Source organism: Danio rerio, chromosome 5 (genome assembly GCF_049306965.1).
Source record: "Danio rerio strain Tuebingen ecotype United States chromosome 5, GRCz12tu, whole genome shotgun sequence".
Lineage (NCBI taxonomy): Eukaryota > Metazoa > Chordata > Actinopteri > Cypriniformes > Danionidae > Danio > Danio rerio.
The window spans coordinates 28,998,478-29,020,277 of record NC_133180.1 but is presented as its reverse complement, the minus strand read 5'-3'; the positions used below and the strand labels follow the sequence as shown (position 1 = coordinate 29,020,277).

The 21,800-nt window shown below is 36.0% G+C and overlaps 1 protein-coding gene across 20 annotated transcripts in view; it reads right to left on the bottom strand.

Moving 5' to 3' along the window:
- nsmfb (NMDA receptor synaptonuclear signaling and neuronal migration factor b) overlaps nt 1-18,618 on the bottom strand; it is a 95,475-nt gene extending 76,857 nt beyond the window's left edge. For 10 of the 20 annotated variants that reach the window (XM_068221301.2, XM_073950975.1, XM_073950974.1 and 7 more), the window contains exons 1-4: nt 18,535-18,573; nt 17,848-17,920; nt 13,358-13,411; nt 13,016-13,082 (exon numbers count right to left, since the gene is read on the bottom strand). The gene's annotated coding sequence lies outside the window, so the exon portion shown is untranslated. The other 10 variants (XM_073950972.1, XM_073950976.1, XM_073950983.1 and 7 more) reach the window with 2 other exon arrangements.
- Between the last annotated feature and the right edge of the window lie 3,182 nt (nt 18,619-21,800).

Here is a 21,800-nt window from a genome sequence, read left to right as displayed (position 1 = left end):
CCTTGAATAGAGTCTTTACAGCGTGTCCGTCATCATCATGTTTGAAATAGTCAAACCAAGCCGAGTTCTTTGAAATGAATCAGTAGCGAATACAATTTTGTGTTCTAATACTTTAGACACGATCGCCTTCAGGCCCAACCTCCAGCTTTGACTCATCCTCCGAGAGGAAGCTGCTGTTTTATCACTGATAACAGCACTATTAGCTCAGGTCTAGGCACCACAGGATAACTTTAAAGCTGCTATCGTGTGGATTTTCACATTTTCAGAGCTGTTTTTAGGTAATTGGTGACGCACATAGGAGATTCATCCCCGTCTGCCCACCTTCGCAGCAAAAACATCAGTGCATATAAATAGCAAGCTTGTCTAGGTGCTATTATTACCTGCGACCTCTTCTCAGAGCTGGAAATGTGGATTGATCCAGCTGTCTTCCCCCTGAGAAGCGATGGGAGGCCTGCACCGGGTCAGGCTTCTCTTTTTAATTGCTTTTGGCTCAGCTTAGATGAGATGCTGATTTAAATGATCAGTTTAGGATTAATGTAGATTTTATGTTGTAACAGAAATGACAGATTTCGGCATCATTTTACAAGTGTTTGCATATATTTTGGGTAAGATCGAATAACAAGGCTTTTGATGATTTTAGAATGTCATTTATTTATTTCTGGGATGGCAAATAGGGTTGAGCAATGTCGACCAATTTGGCATCGTACAATGTCTAATGTGTAACATCGCAATGGACGATGTCATTGTCGTTGTAGGCGGCGGTGAATTAATTATTCATGAATAATTAATTAATTCATAACTAATTCATTATTTGTAGCCTACCGTTTCAACTACCTGACCCGCATCGTCTTTGTTTTACCCATAACCAAATCATAAATACACACAACACACAAATTACCATCTGTCAATCACTTCTTCCAAGGGACTCTGTCATGAATAGGCAGAGTGATCAGTGTTGTTATAATGGCGTTGACCAACATAGCTGGTAAAAAAGGTGTATAACCAACAGGAACCAACCAACAGTCTCTGAGGTTTTCGCTAAAATTACTAAGTACAAGAATGAAAGTGAAAGATTGAAGCAGTGTACTGATGCTATGACACGCTAACTGATAGATTCAATAGATCAAAGAGTCGTTAGAAACAAGATTAATTAAATAGCACGTTTAACAACTATAGTGAGATGCAATCCAGTGGTACATCTTTGACAGACTATCTGACGTGCACTGCTCTCTGGGGTTTTGTGCTCAAAGCACCCGCTGACTGCTGGAGCTCAGACGCGTGTGTAAGCTGCAGCACATGACTCTGTGTGTGTGTGTGGTCACATAATGTGCGCTTTCAGCAGTATAGTCTGGAAGGAGGGTTTTTCAGAAATGCTAGATGAAACGGCTGTGTGTACGTGGATTGTTTTCATTCTAAAATGTCATTTTATAAGTAAGACGTATTAGTGTGTATTTTTAGCGAGCAGGTTGGTGCTGTAACGGGGTCGGGGCAGAGGATTGCGACGCCGGCTCAGCATCGTGAAGTCTATCGGCCATTGACGATGGATAATGGCATCGCCTATCAACCCAAACCTAATGGCAAAATGACATTTTCATCAGCAATTACATGATTTGGACTTTTTAGTAATAATACTGCTGCTCATTTCAAGGCTCTCCAATGGAAATCTAACAATGCAGGCTCATACAAGTACTACAAATCATCTTTACAGTTGTATATATACTGTAAAACAGTGTCGCATGCAGATCCTGGCAGAGCAGCTCTGCCATGTAATGCATGCACTGGGTAAGTTGACTATAACACAGTAGCACCAAATTATGTCATCCGCATATGCATGGGCCTATACAAGTTGACAATAACACTTTGATGCATGTACTGCCATTCCTGACTAAAACAGTGGTGCATGCAGATCCTGGCAGAGCAGCTCTGCCATGCAATCAATGCACTGTGTAAATTGACTGTATAACACTTGTCATCTGCACATACACAAGATTATTACAAGTTAACGATAACAGTTTCATACATGTAGTGCCATTCCTGGCTAAAACAATGGTGCATACAGATCCTGACAGAGCAGCTCTGCGAAGTAATGCATACACCAGCTAAGTTGAATGTGACAGTGGAACCAAATCATGTCATCAGCATTTACATGGGCTTATTACAAGTTAATTATAACAGTTGTGTGTGTGCAGTGCGATTCCTGCCTAAAAATGTGGTGCATGCAGATTCTGGGAGCACTGATTTGCCATTTAATGCATGCAGAGGGTAAATTGACTGTATAATACAGTAGAACTAAATCATGCCATCTGCATATGCATTAGCCTAATAAAGGTTGACTCGAACAGTTTCATGCATGTACTACCATTGCCATTTCTGCTTAAAAGACTGGTGCATGCAGATCCTAGCAGAGCAGCTCTGCTATGTAATGCATGCACCGGGTAAGTTGACTATAACACATTGGTACCAAACATTATGTCATCTGCATATGCATGGGCCTATAAAAGTTGACAACACTTTGATGCATGTACTGCCATTCCTGCAAAAATGAGATGCTGGCAGAGCAGCTCCACCATGTAATGCATGCACCAGGTAAATCGACTGTATAACACAGTGGGACCACATTTGTCATCTGCATATACACAGGATTATTACAGGTTAATAATTGTTATTACATGTTATTATTACTATAACAATTTGATGCATACGGTGCCATTCCTGTCTAAAAAATGGTGCATAAAGATTCTAGGAGAGCAGCTTTGCCATTTAATGCATGCATTGGGTAAATTGACTATATAACACAGTGAGACCAAATCATGTCATCTGCATACACGGGCCTATCAAAAGTTGACAAGAACAGTTTCATGCATTTACTGCCTAAAACAATGGGGAATGCAAATCCTGGCAGAGCCAATCTGCCATTTAATGCATATATCAATTCCATAAAAGACCATCCCTGCATGTCACTCATGAAGATATTGAGAAAATAAGGCACAGATTGTGCAGAGCACTGAGGGGGCCATATGTAATAATATTTATTAATTAATTGTCTTTTTTCCCTAATGTGTGAAGAGCTGTGAAAATGAAAACACCCCGTAGGCTGCTTTTGAAAGCCTCAAGAATTTTATTTGAAAGACTTTGTTGCTTTTTTAGGAAATATCAAAAGAACATGATGTTTGTGCACACTCTCTTATCTATTTGATGAGACGTTAAACAGATACTTTACACAATAAATACAACATTCAGCATAATGTCGGAAAGCTGTTCTGTATTGTAATGCACCTTGCCCAGACAAATGAATTTCATTAAAACTAAAGCCTCAAATTTGCAGAGCTATAAGACAATATTCTTATTGACTATTGGGGTTAAAACATTTATGACCACAAATCTTTGAGGGGTATAGAAAGATTTTCACTCTTTATGGCCTCTTACTGTAGGTCTAATTAGTGTCATAAAATCATGTTAACCATACAGTTAGAGACATAGAATATTAATGAATTTACTGTAAATGGGAGTGTATGGGTGTTTCCCGGTGATGGGTTGGAAGGGCATCCGCCACGTAAAACATATGCTGGATAAGTTGGCGGTTCATTCCACTGTGGCGACCCCAGATTAATAAAGGGACTAAGAATGTAATGTAATTAATGTAAAGAATATCTGACTTTGAGACACAGTATCACACAGCAGCTATATTTGGTTTTGGTATGAAATGTGGTTTTGGTGTGAAAAATTAATGTGGAGTTGTGTACTTGAACCAACCAAGGTTATTGTGGGTTAAGCCTTGAAGGATGCAGAGAGTGAATGTGCCATGGATCAATAATGTAAATAATGAGTAATAACTGATACTGTAGGTCATTATGACTGTACTTGTCTAAATATTAAGAACATTGTAATTTAACATAAGCTTTTAAAATGATCACTCTCATTCTTCAATGAATGCTGTTCAGTAAATTTAGTAATATTCTATGTCTCAAACTGTATGATTAACTTGATTTTATGACAATAATTAAACCTACAGTAAGGAGTGAAAACCTTTCTATACCCTTCAAAGATTTGAGGTCTGTAAGATTTTTTAACCCCTCTGACCTCTTTTATTAAGCCCATGCATATGTAGATGACATGATTTGGTCTTACTGTGTTATACAGTCAATGCATGCATTTAATGGCAAAGCTGCTTTGCCAGAATTTGCATGCATCACTTTTTTTAGGCAGGAATGGCACTCCATAAATTCATTCATTCATTCACTCACTCATTCATTCATTCATTCTACTGTAGAAATGGTAAGAACATATTCTTTTATGATCAATCTTTCATTCTTCAATGAATGCTCTATACGGACAATTTAGCTTATCCAATTCACCCATAGCACATGTCTATAGCACACCCGGAGGAATCCCATGTGACCACAGGGAGAAGATGCAAACTCCACACAGAAATGCCAACTCACCCAGCCGAGGCTCGAACCAGCGACCTTCTTGCTATGAGCCGACAACGTTACCCACTGCAACACCCTATTCTTTACATACTCGGTTAATTTCTTTTACGAGAGTAACTATTTCTAAATGCAATTATTTGGTTTCATCATCATACAGCCAATCAAATTTAAGGTTCTTTCAACGAAATCTCATATTTCAGTCCTCTATGTGTAATGCTGCAAATATAGAAATTATACAAACTAATATTGCAAACGATTTATAAAATAAATATATAAATGTTTAGTTTTTTTAGAATATGTATTCAATTATTTAAGCACGCAAGACATTTTTAACACTGCTATTTCAAATAAATGCTGTTCTTTTCTGTGATCGACATTTGTGAAAGGATTTTGCATTTCTGGAAGTTATTCACAGTGTCATGGTATTTACAGTATTTTATATCACATAAATTCACCCAAGGGGCAGCACGGTGGTGCAGTGGGTAGCACAATTGCCTCAAAGCAAGAAGGTCGCTGGTTCGAGCCCCGGCTGGGTCAGTTGGCATTTCTGTGTAGAGTTTGCATGTTCTCTCTGTGTTGGCATGGGTTTCAGTGCTCCGGTTTCCCCCACAAGTCCAAAAACATAGTATAGGTGAATAGGATAGGCTACACTATTATGTAAGAAAAGTATGATATAAAAACTAGTGCAAATGAGACGAACTGGCCTTGAAGGTCTAAGCGCAATAGTGATGAAGATCTTTTGAAAACATTTACTTTATGCTTCACTCACTGTTAACACCTACGAATCAATCAAAGCTCAGTAAAAATAACTTGATTGAATAATCCGCCCAGGGCTGACCTTCAATGCCTCTTTGTGAATGTAATTTAGCAACATCACATGCCTTCACTCTGATCAACTATAACCAGACACTTCTAGCATTCAGGTCAGGATTGTTTGGCTTGGTTTCAGAACTCAGTTGGAGGTAAATCTCCAGAGAAAGTGGAGGATGGGGATAAATCCATGAAGAAAACTCAATTTAGCTGCTCATTTTCGCTTTTATCCGCCCTCTGTGCCACCTGTACGTCAGAAGGGGGCCCAGTGGTGGGTAAACGCGTCAGGCCCAGCTGTCATTTACCCAAGCCTGTCTGCTGTGATCCCGCCATGGGCCACTTTAATTACTCTTCACCTCCTCCTCTGTCCCCGTGCTACCTTTTCCTCCAACTGGTCCACTGAGATGGGTCACACAGCAGGTGCTAGTAATTACTCATCCACAATCCTTCAGTATGTCCAACTTCATGAAAAAACGGTAATAAACTTGGCCCCTTTTCAATCTATTGCATGGCCGGTCAGGACCCAAATGATTTGGTTGTTCAACATAGCCAAAGTTTCATTAATTCTTTCTTTTCTTTTGCTCAGAAAAGTTGAAAAGCAGCATGCAGCTTTTAAACTGTCTGAGTGTATTTATTTGCCATAATAGAACTGTTTTAATGTGAACCATGTTTATAGATAATCAGCTACTTCTCCACATGTGAAATGCAAGCTAGTCTTTTATTCCCTATTCTGACAGATTTTGTGTAAAATGGTGAAATGCTTTATACATTCATTCATTTTCTTTTCAGCTTAGTCCCTTTATTAATCAGGGGTTGCCACAGCAAAATGAACCCCCAACTTATCCAGCATGTTTTATGCAGCGGATGCTCTTCCAGCTGCAACCCAACACTGGAAAAGAAATGGTTTCTTGAATAAGAAAAAAAAAACACTTTAGGATATGACTACATTTTATCTAAAGTAAATTGAATGCAAAATGTAAAAGAAAAAGATAATTAGATTTTTTTAAAAATTGAGCTCATATATTTTTATATGCATCATGATTTAATAATTTACAACAAACACTGCAATATTCAATAAAAAAGTGTCCATTCTGATTGTAGATTCTCTGATTCTAGCCTATTCAGGTTTCATTCTTTCTAAATTACTGTATGTCAGTCATGATATTTAAAGAACCATAAAAGTACTTCCATATATTTACAGAGATGGTCATGTAGTCATAATTGTCATTACAATAAGAGAACAGCCATCAAACAATAAGAGAATAGCCAACAGTTATAGCATTGCTAAATGCGCATCTTTTGAACATTTGAAGGTGTTTGGGTCTATATTTATATGAGATATGCAAAATTTCTGCCAGAGGTAACACTAAGACATGTAAAAAAAACTTCTGAGTTTCTAAAATAGTCTGCGATTAATTCAGTGTATAAACAAACATCAGTATTAGCAAAGATGCATATCTGCATGAGATCAATGAGATCAACTGTTTCTGCTTGTTTTCTCCAGTGAACTACTCAGAACTACAGCTTGGAACAGAGGTTTAGAGGAGAAATGGTCATGTCCAACTGGGCCTGTTTTTTTTTTTTTTTTTTTTTTTTAGGATGATGAATCCTCTTCTTGAGCCTTACTTTGCAGTACAGTGATAATGATTGGAAGTTGTGCCAGAGATGCCTTGATGTATATTTTTCACTACATTAAAATTATTATTTATAATAAAATATTTGTTTACAAAAGATGGAAGAAATGCACTGTTTAATGAACTATTTACAGGATATACAAAAGTTTTTTCAGAAAAGAAACTGCTTATTTTCTACTTTTAATATAAAAAACATTGAAAACAACTGATTTTATTTCCAAAACTACAAGTTATTTATAACCACTTTTTAATAAGAAAAAAAGTCACTGTTTGTTTTAGGTAATGTGTTTAAATTTCAGTTGTTTAACGTTGAGGTTTAATCAATAACCGTAGATAGTAGATAAACTGTGCCTCTTTCAATTATTTTAAAATCAAATAATTCAGAAATATCTAACTTGAAATATGTCTGCATATTTACTGTACAAAACCTGTCTTTCTACTATGAGGGGAAAAAATAAATACATAAAGAAAATTATTATTTATTAACCGTAATCGAGATAAAATGTTGAAATAACCGAGATTCTGATTCCTTCATTCATTTTCTTGTCGGCTTAGTCCCTTTATTAATCCGGGGTCGCCACAGTGGAATGAACCGCCAACTTATCCAGCAAGTTTTTACGCAGCGGATGCCCTTCAAGCCGCAACCCATCTCTAGGAAACATCCACAGACACATTCACACACTTACTCATACACTACGGATAATTTAGCCTACCCAATTCACCTGTACCGCATGTCTTTGGACTGTGGGGGAAACCGGAGCACCAGGAGGAAACCCACACGAAGGCAGGGAGAACATGCAAACTCCACACAGAAACGCCAACTGAGCCGAGGTTCGAACCAGCGACCGAGATTCTGATTTTAGGGCAGACTGCCCAGCCCTAGCGCATTGGTTGATTTGCTCTTCAGTGTTTGGACGTTCAGCAGTGAAATTTAAACTTCAACTCTGAAAACTGGACTGACACAGTTTCAATTTACTAGAACCTCTATGTTAAGCTGCTTGAACACAATTTACATGGTCAAAGTGCTATAGGAAAAAGATTGATTTAATTGAATTTGCACCATCAGACCACCATTGAGGCGGCCATATGTTTTACTAAATATGTGTATCTTGGCTGCCTTGCCAAATGGCGTAACTCTAGTGGCTTAGTAGATAGTACACAATTCTTGTGCCATGTAGTTGATAATGTGGTTGGAATCAAATTGGACAGGACCCATCAGAATGCACCCATAGAATTTCATGACAGTCATACCCCAGTTTATAACATTTCTTGCACAGGATGTATATTGCTAAAATACTTTTATGCTCCAGCTTACAATCCCCATATGTGATCTATACTGTACATTTCTGAATTTACCCTTTAAAAATCAGTGACATTTCAGCTCATTCTTTTTCCAAATCACTTCCATTCCATCGGTCCTGCATTGGGCAATGTGTGCCGTCTTCACGTGACTACCTCTACCTCAGGAGACCAATTGACCCTTATGCAACTGTATGGCATTGAGCGGAGGTTGGAGATGATCCAACTTTATCTGGGCAGTGACCCAATTACCTGTCCATGTTTTTATTACTTTAAAAAGTACAGGATGCAGAAAGAATAGCTCATATGACTGATCAGATATTGAAGCGGTACCATGAAATGCCCTTGGCTGCATGCATCTAGAGCCCAGTTTATCTTTCTGTGTCCCATTTATCCCATTTCTATAAGTGCAGTTTGCACAGTACTAGTCTGATAGCCAATATGTCACACCTCTTTTATCCACATTCTGCAGAGCTTAAGCATTTCCTCCTCATTTGTTTGAATATGTCATTGATCAGGCCATGTCATGATTGTGGAATGTATTGATCTGTATCACTGCTGACCTGCTTTTCTCTAAGTGCTTACTTAATCAAGGGTGAACTGCGTCACCCCAAGGAATTCAGTCACGCCGCACTCAATTCACAGCCAGAGACAGTGACTAGACCCTCTTTTGCTGAAACCCTGCCAAACTGACGCCCCTGCATAATTATATTTACCCTAACTAAATTTAGAAAACTTAAAATCTGAGAAAAACCAACCAACCGTTTTCGTTTTTTGTTTCCCTCACGGGTGGTTTACTTCTAATACTTCTACATCAGAGTATTTTTATTAGATTGATGGATATTAGGTAGATCAACGCCAAAATCAATTTTGAAAGAGAAACCATTCCCCCCAGACAACAGAGATGAAAGTTGCTTTTGGATACAAAGCGAAAAAAAGATGGAGCAATACAAAAAAGGTATATAATGTATGGGTCTCACTGTGGATAACAATTGTGACAATTTATAAAATCACAAGAAATAAATGCATTTTTATAAAGCACAAAAGTGAAATTGCTAAAGCAAAATCTAAATTAATTTTGTCCCTAGGATTTAATAATCTGCACTCCTAAACAATCACATTTGATGGTGTAAATTGTACAGAAAACGACACTGCCCTAAAACTGCACAGAACATTCCACCAATCAGGGAATTCTATTAAAAACATGGACTAAAAAGTATCAATTCAACCCAGGCTCATTCTGAAAACATAACGCTATATATTTTTCTGGAGCTTGTCAAAATTATCTCAGGAGGAGTATGCTTTTTTGGAGATCTCAAATCTCTCTCGCAAGTGCCATTCACACCTGGTCTTCTTGCAATAATCTACCAGAGGCCGCTGTTGACTGACCCACCCCACTCCTTACCTGAACCCAACCAATAATGTTTTCAAAAGCACTGATTGACTACGTTTTCAGATTTTACCGCATTCTTACCCTGTTATTTACTTGTTTAATTTATGTTTCAGCTTCTGTTTTTGTCTTGGGACTCAAACCCCGTCATCGTGGTCAGCTCCTCTCTGCATCTCAGGTTCGCTGACGTACATGGCGAGCTAACTAGACAAACTAGTAACAGTGGGAAGGCCATCCAGATGGATATCAACTGGTAAGCACAAAAAAAAACAGCGTCATAACACGCCGTAGCATTTATTTCAAAATGTACTTTTAAATGTACCACTTCTGGCTACACAATTCACGATCTCTAGAAACATATATAGGGGTATGTTTTCAAAATGAGCCTATGTTGTATCAATTGCAGGGTGCAAATATTGCAAATCCTAAAAGATGCCTCTGAACTTTCAGTAGGGGAAAATCTGCAATATTTAAAATCTAATTTGACGTGTTTGCTGATTAACGACCATTGGGATCAAATTTCAGTTTTTATGCACAATCCTGGAGATTCTACCAAATGACCATCAAATCAATAACAAATAGAAGAACAAAATTGACTAGGTAAACTACCACACAAACTAGGGCTGTCACCATATCTATTTTTTGCTGGCCGATTGAACCCAAATTAATTGCAATAAACAATGTTAACACTTTATAACTTATATCACTTATTAAAAATAAAGTTTTTTTTACATCATAATAGTGTAATAATTCAGGTACACTGTTTCAAAAAACATTTTATTTTTAAGAATATTTAAACGTCTGAAATTGAAACATGAAAAAAATCTTAAAACAAATAATTAACAATAAATAGTAAATGTAAACTAAGTAGTCTAAGTCAAAAGTAGACAAAGCATCTCAGGTGCCATTTTTTTAATAATCAGGCAGATTCCAAGACAGGCCTGTTTGTTAAATGTTTGCAGCATTTCTTTTTTTAAAGCTGGTTTGTCAAGCATGTTTAACATCTGCATCTTTTTAGCTAAATAATGGTACCTCTCTTTGAGTGTGTGCCATTTCACACTGTCACATTTATATTTGCACTGGCAGGTAAATGCATGCATTATAGTTAACTGTCTGGAAGATCCCTCTCCAGTTGTTCCCATGTTAAAAAAAATGGGCAGGGTGGTTATGTTTTAGGTGTGATTTAAGGTTAGTTGTGTTGACTTTTTTTCATTGACACTGTTCTAAAACAAATTTGACATATCAGCTCATTCACATTAACGGGCTTTCCTTTTTCATTCGGCTTAAAGCTAAAATGTTCCCACATCGGAGCTGTGACTGTGACTGTGACTTTGAAACCAAGTCCATCGCGACTTGTTTTTCCTCACTGACTGTAGTTTCTAAACACGAATCAGTAGGTTCGCGTCTTGCCTTCATCACCTCCACTATCCGCTCTATCTCGCACTTTGTCTGGGTGTGAAGATGCTGCATAAGGCCTGCCTTCCACAGAAGGCAGAATGCAGTGCGTTCAACAAAAAAACTCAGCTTGTTATATTATGTGGCCTATAATCATCATCATCACCTTCTTAAATTTCTTTATGCAATATATAACAACTCCAAAATGAACTGCTCTCATTTTTATATCGCACAATAAGTCAATGTATCAACTATCGCAACAGACCTAACACAAACTTTCACTTGTTCCACTCCAGTAAGAAGGGTTCATTACCCTATTCCCTTCAAAGGGTTTCTCCTCCAGAGTGAATGACAAACAATTGTCATTCCTTTAAAAATGTGCCAATGACGTATACACATCTTGTATTATTCTTCAATTTATTACCAATCATGAGAATTTGCAGACTTTGACATAATTGTAATTAATAATCGGAAAAATTATATACATGCAATAGAAATGTCTACTGAATATGGCACATATATATACACTGATTGCATATTATGAACTCAGTCTTGAGTTCAAATTGGAAAATGCCATGCCAGTGAAAGAAACAGGCTCTCACCAGGCTCAAGTTCAAGATCAACTTAATACTGTTGATCGGTATGAGACACTGCTAAGGAGAACGGCTGGTTCTGTGGTATTTTTATTTATGGGATTTCATGTTCTCTCCAGCTCTTCAGAAATAGTACTTGGTTTGAGAATGTGAGCCACAAATCTTTTCCACTAACAAACAGGGGATGTGTGCAACAGATTTATTTGCCTTTCGAAGCTCTACACTTTTGTTGCCAGACAGCTCGCAGTAAAGATTCTTCAGCCGCTCGTCTCACTGGCTGCAGTTCACCTGTTCTTCTGCCAACTCTTCATTCTAAAGCCTTTCAATCCACATACAGATCTCTGAGACCTTATCCAGCTTTCATCATACCGAGCTGTTTAAAAGCCCTCATAAAAGCGTCACTGCCCTGAACCACACCAAACTCTCTTTAGAGGTATTATTTAAACTGTTCCATTATACCAAGTAGCCCCATATTTTCTCCCTTACGTACCCAAGCATATCTGCTGAACTGTTATTCTCTCTGTTAAAAGGCTTTTGAGGGCTGGCCAGGGTCACGTATCTGATTAGATTATGACTTTAAGTGGAGCTCTGGGCTGTGACTTTGAATATGTTGCCAGCAGGTAGTTAATCTTGAAGATAGCTGGAGGTGAAAAGGACAAAGGAAGGAGAGGCGCCTCAATACTAATCAGCTCAAAAGTCAATCAGAACTGAAAGACTCACACATGGAGCAAAATTCAAAGTGTCGAGAGGCAGATTTTATAGGATGTGACCTCAGACCAATAAAGAAGCAGTCAATCATGCCAACAAAAAACTCAGGAACATAAAAGAGCTACTATTCCTGCTTTAACAGGAAATGAACTACAACTTGTACTTACTCTACTTGGTGATTATTTTTATTTATTACAAATGTGACGACCCCAGGATTCCAGTTAGGAAGTGACAGGTCCTGATTGGGTGCCTGCTTGCTCACCAATTGGTTTAAAGAATAAAAATAAGAGTGTTGTGCTAGCTTCTAAAAGTGTGGCTACTTGACACGAGGACGTCCAAGGCCATCTCTTTCATTCTGTAACCTTATGTTTTTGTTTTGCAATATTTATGTCATGTAGTTAAAGTAAGTTGTGATTATATTCTTAGTTCTTTATCTTCTTATTTGTTTTTTCCCTGATGTGTTGTTCTGTTAGTTATATGTATAATATAGAAGTTGCATACAGATCCTTTTGTTGTCTGAGCTCTTTTATGTTGCAACTCAAACGAGGGGTTCATAACACAAGGTTGTCTGGAATACTTAATTCTGATTGGGCAATCACACAATTCCAGTATATGTTATCACCAAATAACAACCAACTACGTAATGACATACTCATCTATCTAACAGCTCAGATCAGTGTTTTGTGTCTAACTGGTTAGGTTTGTGGCAAATATCCATAAAATAATTGGTTAATATCACAAAAGGTTTATTCTCACCCCTTTATGATGCTACAAAACCACTCTGTTTCACGTTAGGGTCCTGATCACTCTTCCAGGGTTTATTCTGTGAATGATGACAACAAGGGTTTATTATGTGATATTCTGTAGATGTACATTTTAATTTATATACCTATACTATTATATTATACCTATGCCATTATATCTATTTAATCACCAAAGCAATGTGTTAGCTGATAGTTGGATGGAATAGCTGAATCATGCGAGTCATGAGAAAAGTCTAATAAAAACTGTTGAGTTCACTGGCACAGAGAGAGACCTCCTCTTTTATTGAAGTGCAGATGGTCTCATTCTTAGGAAAGTATTTAGAATTTTCTCTACCTTTGTGATCTTGACATCCATTTTCTCCAAGTAATTCTCCAGCTGCTGCTCTGTCTGAAACAGATACAAACATCAAAGCACCAAAATTACCACTGCACTGATTACAGAACTCTCATGAAAGCAACAAAAACATTTAGCTTTACTTTTCTTAGGATGTTGCTTTCACACCTGGCTTGTTGTTTTAGAACCTTGCACATATATCTCAGTTCATTTAAGCATTTCTGAACACGAAAGTCAACCTCGGATCTGCACAAAAATAATAGCTGCGTCCCAGATGGCACACTATACACTATGCGCTATGTACTTATGCACTTGCACTTACTCAACAGCAAAGTATATGTATGTAGTGTCATCTCAAATGGAACAAAATTCTTTACTAGGCGGAAATTCTAACCTTTCCCTGATGACATTTGATGGTTGCCAAATTAGTGAATAAATTACTAAACTACCAAATAATACCTGCTACGTGTACAACCGGATTCGGAAGGCGGCAGAATCACCCTCAAGCTAGAAGAATTTTGCTTTCTTACTAAAAAATAAATAGAGTAATCCAACAAGAGTGCCAGAAAGCATGGGTTAACCTGGAGCAAAGACAATTTGAAATACCGGACTGAAATTTGGCTGAAAGAATATACAAAATAGATTAATATACATGAACACAGATGAACGTTGATAAAGATTTATCACAATTATAACAAAAAAAAAAAAAAAAAAAAAATATATATATATATATATATATATATATATATATATATATATATATATATATATATATATATATATATATATATAATATATATAATATATAATAATAATAATAATATATATATATATTTATATATATATATATATATATATATACCTATATATATACATATATACCTATATATATACATATATATATATATATATATATATATATATATATATACATATATATATATATATATATATATATATATATATATATATATATATATATATATATATATATATATATATATAATGCCTTGTTTGTAAACCATTGTGTAAAAATAATAATAAAAAAAGACGATGTGCTTTAGAATATATAACAAAGCTATAGTAAAACAATCAAAGGCACATGTTTTCTGCTTGTTGTGGTCTTGTCCAAGGTCCTGAAACTCTAAGTGGACTATGAATGGTGCTAAATTATTCAACAAAACAAAGCCCCCAATTATTCAGTTTTGACTTTCTTTATTTGTTCACGATGCTCTCCATAATCAGGCAGAGCTTTTTGCTTCATGCCTTTACTTTTCTTTAGTTCAGCAACACTGCACTCGTTTATATTCACGTGCTGCCTCTGATTCTCCAGCATATTTAATTTATATGAAACGTCTAATGTTCAATAATGCTTCGCTGCATTGTACAAAAACAGTCTAAAGTGCATTTCACTTTACACGATCCCTGCATATAAAGAAAGAGAGGCTGATGGAGCTACAGCATATTTTCTTAATGGTATTACGCAATATCTCTTGTATAAGCACTTAGATTGTTGTACTGTAATTCTATGCACAAATTCTACGGTATGGAGGAACAAGAACATTAATGATAAAAAAAAAAAAAGCGCTTGTATAATTCACAAAGTTGACTTTAAAGGTTATAGAGGGTCAAGAGACCATAATGGTTTATGTAAGAGAGCCTTTTTCAATTCATAGTTGGGTAGCCTTATGGTCCGTTTCCACTGAGTGGTATGGTACGGTACGCTTTTATGGCCGTTTCCACTGTCAAAATGTACCAAAAATCGAACCATGCCTTATCACTTTTTGGGTACCTTGTTGCTAGCACAACAAAAGGGTAGCAAAAGGCAAAGCAAGATGCACAGCTGAACGCTATTGGATTCCAGATATTCGTCACTAGCTCGTGCACAAGCCAGAAGAATGAAAAAAAAACATAATTTTAAATACAAAGCCAAGACATTACATCATAATACTATATACATATAATAGCAAACAATGGTCAACCAGAGTTTAAACAAACCTTGTCGTCGTCTTGATGAACAGCCACAAAGAAAAGAATCTATCCTATGCCCAATAGTAGTTTAGCCCGTCTAGAAACGCGAGCGATTTCACTTTTTCGCTTGCGGTCGCCACGCATCTATATTTGAAATAACAAACTTCTTGAGCTGATGATTATAATGTACGTGTGATTATTGAAGTGCTTCTGACATCCAATCCTTTCAGAAACAAACAAACACAAGAGTGACGCGTCAAAAAAACAAAGGAAAAGCCCGACAAAACAAAGGAGCAAATGATTCTTTCAGCAACCTAAAACATGAACTGACTATTATGAACTCGGAATGACGAAATTACTCTCTAACAAGAGGTTACATGTGCTGTTGAAGATTAAAGACACAGATGAGAAGTTGCACTGACTGTGGGCTATATGTTGTGTGTGGTTTTTGAGCCCAAAAAAAGGACTAAATGTATGCTGTGTGTAGTTTTTCTGTAATTGGTAACATATCAGAACCTGTAAGGGGCTGTATGTGTTAATATTTATTGTATTTATTTATTTATTTTATATAATTGCAGAAGTTACAGTAGGCTATTTTTATATTTCGCACTTGGGCGAAAATATCACTTGGATTGATCCACAGTTATAATCAAATCATGTTCATAGAAAGGTTAGTAATGAAAATTTATACACAAGTATTTATGTGTATATAAAGCATCTGTTTTGTGAAAAGTGCTTCTCATATGATATGTGATCAACCAGTAAAGCTTTACTTTGAAATTTCCTAAAACTTGTCATATATCATGCCCGCCATTAGTACCCTTTTGGCAGTGGAAACACAAGCCTGATAAAAGGTTACAGGTCACCTAACTGGTAGGTCACCTTCTACCGAACTGTACCGTACGACTGAATGAAAACAAGCCATTAGACAGCAGTGAATCGAAGAGACCTTTTTTTTTTCATTACAATTTGCTTAAATAACAAAAGAAAAGTTCCATGATACATGTTTTCATGACTTTTTAAAAAGAAAGACAAAGTGTGAGACTGATAACATCAGCCAGGAGAGAACAATGTCAAATTTACATGTATCGCCAATAGAGTGCTACATTAGAAAGACTTTGCACAGCATTAACTTAAAAAGATACTATAAATGCAATAAGTATAGCTTTATAAAATCAAAATTGAGAATGTACGATGCTGATGGCCGTTAAATGCATCATCACAGTTTTGTGAAAAAGGTCTGTACTATCAGTCAGGCAATAAATTGACTCGGGTTTTGTTTCAATTTAAAGATCTTTACTGAATTTTCAAGCATCATTCACAATAAACTCCGGTCAAAAAACTGTGTTGCTCTGCCTTTCTTTTAACTTTCCTATTTCATAATAAAACTTAACAGTCCAATAAGGACGGAGCAAACCATTACAAACAAAGGAGTAGGTGTGGATTCAACAAATGTACACAACTAAACATTTCAACATGTGTAAACTTTACATGAATTTAAGCACTATTAATAATTATATTAAATCAAATTATGGGTTTTATTACTATTTACAGGGTCCATTTGACCTTTTAGAATAGGTATAGGGGGTAAATATGTAATATGTATATTACACGCAATAATTTACAAAAAATATTTTGTTTAAACTAAATTGAACCACTAATTAATATTAACCGCTTTATTTATTAACTGCATTATCTGATCTATTGTGAATAAAAACACCTCATTGTTGATGTTACCACATATTAAGCTTAGCAAATAAATTATTTTCTTATGTGCATTTCAGCTTTTTCCTAGATGTCTAAAATAGCTCAAGGTTTTCCTTCAGCACAGGTACTTTAGCTTTCAGAATTTGTCCTTGCTGTTTAAAAAAAAAACCTTGCAGACAGTTTCTTTAATTGAAAAATTCAGTTTCTGCTGATATAACTATATAGTCGGCTGCATTTTTTTTTTTTTTTTGCATCTGCAAGGATACAAGCATCATCAGCATACATTTGACAGACATCAAGAAAGTTATTAACATATATGCTGAACAGCAGTATAGAGACCTACTGTAGCTTGACACTTTATAGGAGAGGAACATCATAATCTTGATATCATTTAAACCCTGCTCCTCACACTGCACATTACTGCTTGAATGAATTATAATAGTGACACCTGATAAAAAATTAGTGCGACAATTTAGGCACATTTTTTTCTTCATGAATAAAGTAGAAGCAATTTGAATAGTAGTTACTTTTTCATATATTTATAAAATGCGCAGGTTGACTTTTAAAATGGTGTCTGTGAATGTGTGCATGGTGCCGAAATAAATCAGTGCTGGTTGTTGTTTACTTTAATATTATGACTCAATTCAAAGGGAGGAAAACTCTTCGTGTGTGCAGTAAACCAATATAACCTAACTCAATATACAGCAGACAGCAACCTCAGAGTCATTCTTCTAGTAAAAAGTAAATGAAGAGAAGAAATAAATGCAGTGTGTGAATGTGGGTGTAAGCTAAATAGGGTGCTCATTCTTCACCTTCCATGACAGCCTGCTTTACTGGCTCTGTTTTGGTCGGGTCACTAAAGGAAGCATCGGGACAGGTCACCACCTGTGTGAAAGAAAAAAAAAAGAATTCGGTCATTGTTGTGGGCTCTGAGGATAGTTTGGAAGTTGTTCCTAAAATTGATTATAAGGAAGACTTGAGTACATATGATTTGAGTACAAAACTGGGGAATCCTTAACCAGTCCAGAGGATAACGTTAGTTTTCTTTGGTTAAAACAAATTAAGTAACTTATCAGGGTAGTTTAAATGGTAAGTGTTGGAATAATAATCGATGTAATCGTGAAATGATGACACTCATCTGTTTAGGGGTTGTTCTGGCTATAAATAAAAATAAACTGTCTTAATAAAATGCTCTAGAATCAAAAACTAATAATGAACGTTAGTGGATCAAAAACGTAAGGCAAGTGATCACAGATTCACATAACAAATGCCAATTATGAAATCTTATTTCTTTAAAAACAATGGTCTTCACTGCCTAGTTGAGATACGACATAATGTGGGTCTCAGGCTGGACAAGAACCATTGCATTTGACTTAATTCCTTGTTGCGCGCAATTTAATATAAGGCGAGAAAAGGGCATACTGCAGCTGCGTTTGCGTTTACACGGTATAAATCTCTTTTTACACTTGTACAACAAAACGAACGTCTATATACATTACCGATGGCGTAAAAGCAACCGTGTGAAATTTAAAATCCTCACGTTAACCTTTCACCGGATGTTTATCAGTGGTTGAAAGACACTTGACGAACGAACGCCGAGACTCGCGAGATGAATGATTCTTTTGAGTCGGTTCCTTTCACTTGAATGAGTCACTTTGAATTTTTGCCGCGGCGTATTACTGGTGTTACATCACTAGCAGAGAACATTCTACTAATTTATGAAAAATCTGAAACATACATAAACGAAAGGCAAATTAATTGTTTTAAAATGTATATTATTTTATTGTTATTAAACATTATTTTTGAACATTAATTATTTTATAATTATTTCGTATTTATAATACAGGGCAGTTGTTCAAGCTATTTTAAACAGTAAATTAACAAAAACCCAGAAAGAACACCAAACAAATTGGCCAAACTATATTAAGCCATATGATAAACCAGTTGTATTTAAATTTTTGCCAACATTTTTATTTAAATTAGCAGGCCTACAGAAAGACTGAGTAAAGAATAGATTTAGCATGCGTGCTAGAATGATGAGTATACGGGGCCTCACTGGAGAACATATGGCATCAGTGTGGATGCAAGGCTAACACTGCTGTTGTCTTCTTTGTCTGTCAGTCAGCTATGATGCCTCGTGTATATCCCTACAGTAAGCCTAAACTTAACATAAACTGTAAACTTATCAATTCTGATTGAAATATTGTCACACTGTAGATGTTGATCCAGGAACATGTCTTGGTGAACTCACACTAACTGTTACAACTACTCCCGGTCTCCCAACAGAATCACACAAGAGGAAGAAAACATTTGGCTACAAAGAAATCAGATCATAAAGCTTGGATAAAGATAAGGCTTGCATAAACAGTAGGCCATAATAAAAAAGAAACATGAGTGACACAAACAGGCTAATGTCCAAACTCTTAACACATCTCGCTTACAGTACTTGGTTAAGATGTTGTGGATTATTTTATTTATTTACATTATAACAAATACTTACAGTATGTCTGATCTGATCTGTCTTATATAGCATGCAGACACTGTTACGGAGCATGATAGATGTACAGACTCAGGTAATTTCTCAAATTTTTAAGGTGGCACAGATTACTTGGGCCGGATGTAAAATGTGTTATTTGGCCCACATGTAAAAATAATAATAATATATGGGCCACATAAGTTTGGCCAATCTTGACCCACATTTACAATACAATTTTATTATTTTCAAATAAAGAAAAAAAAATACTACTAATCATGTCGCTTCAAGAAAAAGCACGCCCATAGCATGCCTAAAGTGCAATGATTCATAGGTTTTTCAATTTCACTGCAGCCCAGACACCAACATATCTGGCCCAGTTTAGGCTCAGATTCGGGTTATTAACTTGGCTGAGACTTGGCTTAGATATGGTCCATATTTGGCCCTTGTCTGGAAGTCAGACTTGGTCCAGTCATGTACCGTAATTCACTGCGGCATGTGGGCCAAGCAAAAGCTAATTATGTGGGCCAGAGATATTTTGCTATGTGGGTAGCACCACATTTCAAATTCAATTTCTAATTTCCCAATTTCAAAGCACCAGGGATTCCATAAGAGCCTTTTGATCCCACTTATCGACTCTTATGTGCTTTCATGTCTGCGAGAGAGCTGACCTGGTGACTTACCAGAAGCTTCTGTGCTAATCTAATCACTAGCAAGCGAACAAAGAAAGGAGTGAATTTCATTTAAACAAAGTTCATTTGAACCTGCATGCTGACGTACATTTGGGGTGATCATTCCTCATAGTCAAACTATTAGGAGATATCAATAATATTTAAGTGTGGTAACCTGTGTTAGTCAACAGCTCAAACCAGTAAATCATTAGTATGAGCTCTGCACATTAGTGTGCAATTTGCACATGCAAATCAAGTACCATAGCTCAATGCAGATCAATACTGTGCTGTGCTTTTTACAGTTAATGGGTAGATCACCCAGAAGAGAAGATTTATTCACCATTTACTCATCCTCAATGCTTCCAAACCTCTGAGTTTTTAAAGAAGACATTCTAAAGAAAGCTGAAAACCAGCAATCATTTACATCTATAGTATATAGGAATTATTGTGGAAGTCATTGGTTACTGGTTTCCAGCTTTCTTCAAAGTAAATAATTTTGTGTCCAACAGAAAAAAGAAACAGGTTTGTGACAAGCAAAGTGTGAGCAAATGATCATAACTTTCAGTTTTAGCTTAAATATAGCATTAATAAGCCTATAAATAAACATGCGCTGTTTTAAAAACGTTGTAAACTTGTAAAACTCATTCTTGATTACATTTGATGAACTGAACAGACCATTTAATCCCAGTTGTTTTGCACACGTCCTGTCTTGTTGATATCATTTTACGCATTAGTATATGGAGACATGTTAATACGCAGCTGTCAATCAATTTGGTGGGTGGGGAAATCACACTCCTACTGTACATCATGTTGCGGTGGGCCTCAAAAATCCTATTTTAATTTTAACTTAATTATGGATCCTATATTTGTAGTATACATATCAGTCTACAGAATTTTTAACATTGTACATACACATTTGTTTTACATTTATATCTATTATATCTATTTACAGCTATATTTTGTTGCTGACAAAAGTGTATTAAAACATTAACTGTTTTTAATGGCTTAAATGAATAAAAGTCGATTCAGAACTGCAAGATATTATAAGCAGAATCAGAACTGCCTAAAACAACTCAGATCTGTAAGAAACTAGAAGTAAGAACATTTTATAGACAAAAAAACATTAAGGAAACATGCCTTTAAATACAGCATCTGAAAAATGTACAATGACTGCAAAATTATTGCAAACAATTTATATGTATTAAATTTAAACAAACAAATTAAATGTAGTAATGTTCCACTTAATTTGTTTGTTTAAATTCAGCCCAAATAAATCGTTTACAACCACATAACCTTAACATTTTTTTTGTAAATCTAAGGAATCATCTTGGAATTTTTTTCTGTGTATTTAGGTACAGTAACCAAAACTAAATATTTAACTGCATTCTGTTGAGCTAATACAAAATAATGCACACTGAGGTATAATGGTCAGTCTGTAAACTCAAAGACATGGTCAGATTTTCTACAGTTATTTAGTACTTTTTTTGTGAGACGTGGTGCTGCATCACTCACACTGGGCTCTTGATCTTGTAGGACAGATCATCAAGTTAGTCTCTACACCAAAGTACATCAAATGCAGTCTTTCCATGCAGGCAGCCAGCTTCCTAGTCAGCACAGAAAG